General features: G+C 43.6%; 1 pseudogene; it reads left to right on the top strand.

The window, feature by feature from the left end:
* Positions 1 to 9,365: 9,365 nt before the first annotated feature.
* On the top strand, positions 9,366 to 10,180 carry LOC116269248 (annotated as a pseudogene).
* Positions 10,181 to 10,532: the final 352 nt, after the last annotated feature.

Here is a 10,532-nt window from a genome sequence, read left to right as displayed (position 1 = left end):
TGCATAGTATTCCATGGTGTATATGTGCCACATTTTCTTAATCCAGTCTGTCACTGATGGACATTGGGGTTGATTCCAAGTCTTTGCTATTGTGAGTAGTGCCGCAATAAACATACATGTGCATGTGTCTTTATAGCAGCATGATTTATAATCCTTTGGGTATATCCCCAGTAATGGGATGGCTGGGTCAAATGGTATTTCTAGTTCTAGATCCTTGAGGAATCACCACACTGTTTTCCACAATGGTTGAACTAGTTTACAGTCCCACCAACAGTGTAAAAGTGTTCCTATTTCTCCACATCCTCTCCAGCACCTGTTGTTTCCTGATTTTTTAATGATTGCCATTCTAATTGGTGTGAGATGGTATCTCATTGTGGTTTTGATTTGCATTTCTCTGATGGTGAGTGATGATGAGCATTTTTTTCATGTGTCGGTTGGCTGTATGAATGTCTTCTTTTGAGAAGTGTCTATTCATATCCTTTGCCCACTTTTTGATGGGGTTGTTTGTTTTTTTCTTGTAAATTTGATTGAGTTCTTTATAGGTTCTGGATATTAGCCCTTTGTCAGATGAGTAGATTGCAAAAATTTTCTCCCATTCTGTAGGTTGCCTGTTCACTCTGATGGTAGTTTCTTTTGCTGTGCAGAAGCTCTTTAGTTTAATTAGATCCCATTTGTCAATTTTGGATTTTGTTGCCGTTGCTTTTGGTATTTTAGACATGAAGTCCTTGCCCATGCCTACGTCCTGAATGGTATTCCCTAGGTTTTCTTCTAATGTCACTAATTCTTTTTACACTTTGCCTCCAACTCATTTCCTTGTCTCCCACCTTGGCTGTCCTGGTCTCAGGTCTCAGAGCTCAAAGTCTGTATTAATATAGTAGTTTTCCGAAGCGGTGTCCTCACCCCAGCCACAGAATCAAAGAATAGTAGGATGATAACATCCCAAATTTGTTCTCCATTGTTCTAATTGGTTGGTCCCCAGGAGAGAAAAAGAGGTTGACAGACCAGTCCAACTTCCCCAGGGGGCTGTTTGTGACACAGGCAAGATCCTTTTATAGGAACTAGACCTGAGGAGAAGAAGTAAATAGGGAAAAAGAGTAATGATGGGAAAATTACATGAACAGAGTGAGGTGATGAGATTTTTGGCCAGGGAGGGGGGCAGAGTGGTGAGCAGTAACCATGAGTTTGAAATTTTAAAGAAAGGTAAAATGTCTACAGGGAATAGTTTGAAATTTTTTGCTAAATGATACTCTGTGGAAAAAACTTGTAGAGGATTTCTTACCTCTACCAGAAATCCTACAGTAAGTTGAAGTTTATTTTTGAGAACTTTGTGCTTAGACTACTGGATTGCTCGATGTCATGTTGAACAAGACTAAATTATACCAGGCTTGGTGGCTCACACTTGTAATCCCACACCTTTGGAAGGCTGAGGCGGGAGGATTGCTTGAGGCCAGGAGTTCAAGACCAGCCTGGGCAACATAGTAAGACCCCCCACCTCTACAGAAAATGTATAAATAATTTTTTTAAAAAACTAGATCACAGAATATCTCAGCCTTATTCTGGCTACAATAGAACCTCAAGATCATAGAATCATAAAATATATAAAGGAAGTTATCTCCTTAAATATATTAGAAAACTGCAGTCCACAAAACTTAAGTGACCTATGCAAAGATATATCATTAATCACTGGCAGAGTCTAGCAACCCAGAAATTACCCTGCCCAAGCAATTATTCTTGCTGCTGCAATATCCAAAGAATCCCGTAAAATGCAGACCGTGCCTATTATTTCCATTCTTAACCCATTACCTATCAAAAGAAATTCTAACATCTTAAGCAGGAAGTCACATAGGAAGGCACACAAAAATATTAAATGAGTAAAATTTACCCCAAAATGGACAGAGCTTAATAGCTTTTTGATATTTATAATTTGGCATTAATTTCTTCATAGATCTGTCACTTTCTCCCAAAATGTACCTTCTACTGAAATTAAATAAGCCTCCTTTGTCATAATAAAACCTATTTATTATTGAAAGTTCTCTCTATAACACATTATTTATGTTCTCATCATTATTTATGTACTTATCATTCTTTGGATACCTATTTCTATACCTATTTTAGAGATAAGAGACTGGGAAAATTGAATAACCTGCCTGAGGTCACCCGACTTATAATGTCAGAGCTGAGATTTGAAACCAGATAAATCCAGACACACATTCCACACTGCTTCTGTTCCATCACCTGCTTCTTCCATCCTGGCCATAAAAGGAGGAAGTTGACAGCTCCCCAGGAATCACTGGATTCCAAACCTGGGTAAGCACCCTTGCTAGACTCTAGTGGAATCAGAAATTCAACACTGAACTACCTTCTTCCAAAACCCAAGCTGCTTCTGCTGTGTTTTCCTTTGACTTCCAGTCTTGTGACCTTGCTTCTGTCTGTTGCACTATAACTTTTCCAAGACTTCCATGGCATTGCTAGAGGTAACTCTGTCTTCCAGGAAGCATTTCCTTATACTCCTTGCTTCATAATTACTTATCACTTATAGCAGTTTGCTACAATACTTCAAACTGAAGGACTGTTAACTTCAAATTGTTTGGATCCCTAGGCACTGCCATGGCTGGTCTCCAAGATGTTTACCCAGCCCCGGAGATTGTGTTTGGCTCTGTATGTATAGGTATATTTTTCTTGAGAAGTAGGCCATAGTTTTCATCCAAGTCTTCCAGGAGTCCACAACTCCAAAAAGTTGAAGAATGGCTACCTCGGAGCACTTCTGGAAATCCTTAGATTTGCTCTAAAAACAAACAAACAAACAAAATACAAACAAACAAACTGTGTTTCTTCTTTTCAATTTATTTCCCTGAGTCTGCTATGCAAAGGAATTTCAACAGTCCAGGGTCTTTTTGGTAACAAAAGGGGCCTCCAAATTTCCCTCAGTGCTTTCCTATGGTCAGAATTCCAGGATCCTGGTTATTTGTGCACCACAGCTAATTTCCCGGCTGTGGCACTTCCCCACTTCTTTCCTTTATCCTTGTTCAGACAATTACGCTGCGCTTTTCCTACACTACTTGATTACTCCTCCTTTGAAAGTCTGACTGATAAACTGTTCCCAGGCCCTTTATCTCAAGCCTTTCATTCTCTGCCTGACTGAGCAGGTAGTTTCCTGATACTGGGCCCAGAGCCAATCAGTTCTCTTTTGAAAAAAAATTCCCAAAAGGAAAACCAAACCTATTGAGAAATATGAAAAATGTAGAACCATTTTATTCCTGTCATCTATGTTTATCAATTCGGGGCTTCAAGTTAGAAATGCAAAATGATTCGGGGAAATGGGAGTGAAATGTTTGAATCCACAGTCAGATTTCAGTGCTATAAGTGAACTCATCCAATTCAACAAACAAGTTGACCAAACACCCACGAATTTCATCAAAGGCTTAGTTTTAAGAGGGTTTTTTCCTCCAAATCATTCTCTATCACCAACCCCAAGACATACACACATTCTTTTCTTACTTGAGTCCGTATTTTTCTTCTTTTTTTTTTTTAACTCTATCCCTCCCCCAGCCCCCCACCCTCCAACAGGCCCTGGTGTGTGATGTTCCCCATCCTGTGTCCAAGTGTTCTCACTGTTCAATTCCCACCTATGAGTGAGAACATGTAGTATTTGGTTTTCTGCCCTTGTGATAGTTTGCTGAGAATGATGCTTTCCAGCTTCATCCATGTCCCTGCAAAGGACATGAACTCATCCTTTTTATGGCTGCATAGTATTCCATGGTATATATGTGCCACGTTTTCTTAATCCAGTCTATCATTGATGGACATTTGGGTTGGTTCCAAGTCTTTGCTTTTTTCTATGTATTTTTTTCTAATTCTATATACCAAAGCTTCTTAGCCACAAACACAGGAACATGTCAACTCACCTTGCATGGCAGTAATTTTCCTGACTTTGGGCCCAAACTGGATCATGCAAATCATATATACAGACTTAACTGTGTAGCACCCAATCTAAAAATACGTATAGTTATACAAAAGAAAGAAGTAAATAAAAACCAAAGTCATGGTCACATCTAACCAGCACAAAACTAAAGATCTGCCAACTGGCTTCGTGATGCAAGGTTTAGTAACTGACTAGATCCTGGGCTCAGCAGTAGGACCTAGCCCCTCACTAAAGTGTTAAATCTGCAAAGACAGCTCTAGGCAGCAGGCTGGCAGTAGCTTCTGCCCATGATGAGGGTCAGCAGCCCTGCAAAGGCAAGGCAGAGACTCTTGGTTCAGCAACTTCCTACCCTCATTTTCTTTTCAATAGGAAACAACCACCCCAAAGGTCCCATCAACTCTGCCAAACCTCTCCGCTTCCCAACTTCAGCTTTACCAGAAGAGATAAAAAGGAGAAATTGCTTTTACTCTTTGGACACAATCGTGGAGTTCATGTTCGGGAAAAAGTGGACACAGTGAGATCACACTTCTCCCTAGGTATCAAGGGTTATCTCTCACTGGTGTTATATGGATCTGGGAAAGTGAAATAGGGGACAAAAGATGAGATAACGGAAAAGGTCTCGATGCTGGGATTAAAGTTGAGTGGACAGGCCGGGTGCAGTGGCTCACGTCTGTAATCCCAGCACTTTGGGAGGCTGAGATGGGTGGCTCGCTTGAAGTCAAAAGTTCAAGACTAGCCTGGCCAACAGGGTGAAACCCCATCTCTGCTAAAAATACAAAAATTAGCCGGATATGGCAGCGGGCACCTGTAATCCCAGCTACTGGGGAAGCTGAGGTAGGAAAATCGCTTGAACATCAGCGGTTGCCGTGAGCCGAGATCATACCACTGCACTCCAGCCTGGGCAACAGAGAGAGACTCTGTCTCAAAAAAAAAGAAAAAAAAAAAATTTGAGTGGACAAGGAGGATATTCTAGTAAGACGGGCAGGGATCTTCAAGAAAGCGCTTGGTTATTCTGAGTGGGTGGGAGGAAAATCACTACACAGTTTGAGAAGCAGAACTGTGCTTGATATCCACTTAGTGTTTTCTTTCCTTTCGGTGAGAGAATTTCTTCAAAAGTGCAATGAAGTTTCACTTCTCAGCTAGCACAGTGACCACGTTCCACGCTGCTTGAAGTTCTGGCTGTCTTGTGGGGTCCACTGTTACCACAGTAGAACCCAACCGAAGTGGACATTGCTCCCAACTCCTGGTATGACTAGCAACCCCACATAAATGGTTTTTCCCATTTCTTCACTTTGAAACCTCAGTCAATAGCTCAAGATCCTTACTCTCTAGAAGGAAGAAGAAAGGGAACTTCCTTTTTTAAACAACATTTCCATAACACAAACATGCCTTTTATTCCAGACCTTTTTGTAAGTGATTTTCAAATATTAACTCATAACGTAAAAAAATCCCATGCTAGGGACTTTTGAATCTGTTATTTACTCCTGTGTCTCTCAGAATGATATTTGGAAACTACTCATACCAGAATCACATGAGTCTTATGAACAGTGAAGGTGTCTAAACCTTCTAAATCAATCCATGCAACAACTGGGAGAGGTAAGTGTATTCACATCCACTTTTCTTTACAGATGAAGAAACTGAAACTCAGAAAAATTTACGTCCCACCATAGGCCACATAGCTAGTAAGTCCCAGAGCCCAGATGGAAACGTGGGTCTGCCTGGCACTAGAGCTCATGCTCCGTCAGCAACAACATGGTACAGAATGAAATAATGTAGGACAGGCTGGGCACGGTGGCTCACGCCTGTAATCCTGCACTTTGGGAGGCCAAGGTGGGTAGATCACGTGAGGTCTGGAGTTCGAGACCAGCCTGACCAACATGGTGAAACCCTCTCTCTACTAAAAATACAAAAATTAGCCAGGCATGGTGGCGCTTGCCTATAATCCCAGCTACTCAGGAGGCTGAGGCAGGAGAATCACTTGAACCCAGGAGGTGGAGGTTGCGGTGAGCCGAGACTACACCATTGCACTCCAGCCTGGGCAACAAGAGCGAAGCTCTATCTCAAAAACTAAAATAAAATAAAGAAACAATGGGGGAGGATGAACACATTGATGCTGCCTGCTACAACTTCAGCAGCAGAGCCTTGGACATCTACCTTGTGCAATACACTCCTGAGTGGCACTGCTGTGTCTCACACACAGCACCTTGACCTCAGTAGACGACCATGGGACAAGGAAGACTGGAGACTGAGTAAGACCTAACGTGAGACAGGAATGGAGTGGACAACAGCTACAGAAGGTGGGAGCTGTACGAGTGCAGCTGTGGATCATCCAGGCAGAAGAACAGGATGTCAGGACGCTCAAGATTTAAGAAACTGGAGTGTCCCCAGAGATGACAAGCAATCTATGAAGAGACCTGGGTAAGGATGCAGCAAACAGCAGAGAAATGAACAGAAAATAACAGACCCCATCACTGTGCCCAGTTTTCAGGACAGGCTGCAGTCCCTAGGGTGAGAGCAAAGTGACTTTGAGAATAAGGCACAGCCGTCTCCGGAACTGAGACCTGGCCTTGGCCCCAGCAATAGGGCAGAAGCCCAGAAATCACAGCTGGATGCATGGTCAGGTTGGGCCAGTGGCGAGGGGGCAAAGTCCTAGCACATTGTCTGGAAGGAGGCATTTTCCACCCTTCCGTGGACCACCATGGTCGCTGGAGAGGGTAAAGGGAATCGGGTGGCCCTAGGCTTAGCAAAGCTCACCAAATACTTTGATGTTTTTGCCGAGGCATTTGTATACTCAGATTAATTTCGATATCTCCAAAAAGGGGCCATAAGTCATTTCCCAAACATATTTGATCACAGTGTTACTGGCGGAGAATCCTCATGTGTCTGCAGCAACCTCAATTCTCGCCTCCTCAGAAGGAAGAGTTCTACTCAGGGCCATAAGACTGAAGGAGAGATTGAGGCAAGTTTTAGAGCAGGACTGGAAGTTGATTTAAAAGCTTTAGAGCAGGAATAAAAGGAAGTAAACTACACTGGGAAGAGGGTCAAGCAGTCAACCTGAAAGACAAGTGCATTCTTTGACCTTTGACTTGGGATTTTATACGTTGGCATGCTTCTGGGGTCTTGGCATCTGTCCCTTTTCCCCGGATTCTTCCCTTGGGGTGAGCTGTTCGCATACGGAGAGGCCATCCAGCACTTGGGAGGAGCCCCACGTGCAGTGTGTTTACTGAAGTTGTACTCGCTTGAGCTATTCTTCCCTTTCCAGGCTAGTGTTTCTATAAGGTCATACACCAATTAAACTCTGCCGTTTCACCGCTTAGCGTGCATGCTTGAGCCTACTCACCCAACTCCTGAGATCTTATCGGCAAGCTGCTGATCACCAGTTTCAGGTTTTTTCCTATCTACTGGGAGACTGCCTTTCCCTGGCACTGGCTGTGACCAATTATTATTTTAGAAAGGCAGTTTAACAACCACCTGACCATCACTAGATGGCTGATGGTTGCCTGATATTCCGCGTGGGAAGTCAGGGGGCCTCTCCTGCCCTGTTCACGTCTGACTAGCTACCTACCGTAACAACAGCATTCCTTTTTTGTTCTTTTACAGGTCATCTATGGTTATCTTCCAGAATATCAAAATAACATTTAAAAAACAATGAGGTTGGAAGCTTTGGGTCTGTTAATAAAATAAATGAATAGATAATAAGGTAGTGGTTTTTTTTTTAAGTTCACTCTTCACACTCAACGTTGAAAATATGTCCTTAAAATGGTGCAATGCCGGGCCAGCAGGTGGGGGTCCAGGAGTCCTAGCCACACAGAGGAGACTACAGGGCTGGAGACCAGGCAGGGCCAGACAGGCACAAGGAGAATAACACATAGAAATGTGGTTCCTGGGCCAGGTGCAGTGGCTCACGCTTGTAATCCTAGCACTTTGGGAGGCCAAGGCAAGCAGATCAGTTGGGGTCAGGAGTTCAAGACCAGCCTGGCCAACATGGTGAAACCCCGTCTCTATTAAAAATAAAAATTAAAAAAATGAGTCAGGTATGATGGTGGGTGCCTGTAATTCTAGCTTCTTGGGAGGCTGAGGCTGGAGAATTCCTTGAACCTGGAAGGTGGAGGCTGCAGTGAGATGAGATCATGCCACTGCACTCCAACCTGGGTGACAGAGCAAGACTTCATCTGGAAAAATAAAATAATAATAAAAAAATGAGGTTCCTGCTGTCCGATGTTTAGATGTTTACACTCTATAGCAATCGAGTCTTTTCAAAAAGGCAGCTGTAACTTCTCTTTCACTTTATCCAGGCTATTGCCATCATGTATATGACAGTTCTGCTGGTTTTCTCCTCCCCTTTTCATGGAGTCAGTCATTAATAATCAAATGTGGTATGTCCAGACGGTAGAATATTGATCAGCAAAGAAAACCCACAAAGCACTGATACGTGCTACACACAGATGAACCTCAAAAACTTCATGCTGAGTGAAAGAAGTCAGGCACAAAAGGCCACATACTGCATGATTCCCCTTTATATAAAGTGTTCAGAATAGGCAAATTCATAGAAATAGAAGTGACATGGATGGATGCAGGAGCTGGAGGTGGGAAAGGAATGGGGAATGACTGTGAATGCACGTGTTTTCTTCTGGGCGTGTGAAAATGCTCTAAAATTAGATTGTGGTGACAGCTGCACAACCCTGTGAATATAATAAAAAACATTCAATTGTATACCTTCCGTGGTATGTGAACTTATCTTGATAAAGCTATTTTTAAAACGGTTACTGAAGGCTGGGCACAGTGGCTCACTCCTGTAGTCCCAGCACTTTGGGAGGCCAAGGCAGGTCGATCACCTGAGGTCAGGAGTTTGAGACCGGACTGGCCAACATGGCGAAACCCCATCTCCACTAAAAATACAAAAATTAGCTGGACATGGTGGCAGGCGCCTGTAATCCCAACTACTCAGGAGGCTGAGGTGGGAGAATGGCTTGAACCTGGGAGGCAGAGGTTGCAGTGAGCCAAGATCATGCCACTGCACTCCAGCCTGCATGACAGAGACTCTATCCCAAAACAAATTAAATTAAATTAAATTAAATTTAAAAGGTTACTGGGTAGTTCTCCCACACCCAGCTCACTGAGAGAGAGGTGCATCAGGCCTCCATCCCTGGGGCAAGGAGAGCCCTTCCTTTCTTTTCTTTTCTTTCTTTTTTTTTTTTAGACAGAGTCTCGCTCTGTCAACCATGCTGAAGTGCAATGGCACGATCTCAGCTCACTGCAACCTCTGCCAAGTTCAAGCGATTCTTGTTCCTCAGCCTCCCAGGTACCTGGGATTACAGGCTTGCACAACCATGCCTGGCTAATTTTTTGTATTTTTAGTAGAGACAGGGTTTTGCCACGTTGGCCGGGCTGGTCTTGAACTCCTGAGCTCAGGTGATCCAGCCACTTCGGCCTTCCGAAGTGCTGGGATTACACTCATGAGCCACTGCATCCAGCCTAGAGCCCTTCTTTTCCTTCCTGCAATCCATCTTCTCTTTTTCTCCTGGTGGCAAAACTCCCTTGTGGAAAGCACACCTATTTCTGCCACCTACTTCTCTCTTGACACGTGTACAGCCCCTCTGTTACTTCTAAGAAGAAAATGGTTTTCTCAAAATGGGCTTCTCAGACGCCCCTGAGTCTTTTAGCCCAGGTTTTGAAGAAATTGACACCCCTGTTGTGCCAAATCGCCAAAACTCTGAATGGGGAAAGACAGCCCCCTTTTGGCTCTTTGCTTGTTAACACTTAACTTTGCTCAAATAAAGTGATTTGCACTGGGTGTGGTGGCTCACACCTGTAATCCCGACACTTTGGGAGGCTAAGGCAGGAGGATTACTTGAGGTCAGGAGTTTGAGGCCAGCCTGGGCAACATAGGGAGATCCCATCTCCTAAGAAGAAAGAGAGAGATTCCATTCCAAGGCATCTGTGAGCCTGTGGAGTAGACACCATGAGCAAAGCTCACCCTCTCGAGTTGAAAAAACTTATGGACAAGAAGTTATCATTGAAGTTAAATAGTGGCAGACATGTTCAAGGAATCTTGCAGAGATTTGAGCCCTTTATGAATCTTGCGATAGATGGCTGCATGGAGATGGCAACTAGTGGGCAACAGAACAATATTGGAAAGGTGGTAATACGAGGAAATAGTATCATCATGTTAGAAGCCTTGGCTGGGCGTGGTGGCTCACGCCTGTAATCGCAGCACTTTGGGAGGCCGAGGCAGGTGGACAACTGGTGGTCAAGAGTTCTAGACCAGCCTGGCCAACATGGTGAAACCTCATCTCTACTAATAACACAAAAATTAGGTGGGTATGGTGGTGGGTACCTGTAATCCCAGCTACTCGGGAGGCTGAGGCAGGAGAATCGCTTGAACCCAGGAGGCAGAGGTTGCAGTGAGCCAAGATCATGCCACTGAACTCCAGTCTGGGCGACAGAGTGAAACTCTGTTTCAAAAGTAAATAAATGAATGTTAGAAGCCTTGGGATCAGTATAAATAATGGCTGTTCAGCAGAGAAACCTATGTCCTCTCTCCAAAGGGCACATTTTACTATGAAGTAAGAATTAGGTCATGCACATTTTCATATTAGACTTTTTGTTA

The sequence above is a fragment of the Papio anubis genome, chromosome 10, assembly GCF_008728515.1.
Source record: "Papio anubis isolate 15944 chromosome 10, Panubis1.0, whole genome shotgun sequence".
NCBI lineage: Eukaryota > Metazoa > Chordata > Mammalia > Primates > Cercopithecidae > Papio > Papio anubis.
The sequence above is the reverse complement of the archived record's forward strand: the minus strand, read 5'-3'. Positions and strand labels throughout refer to the sequence as shown.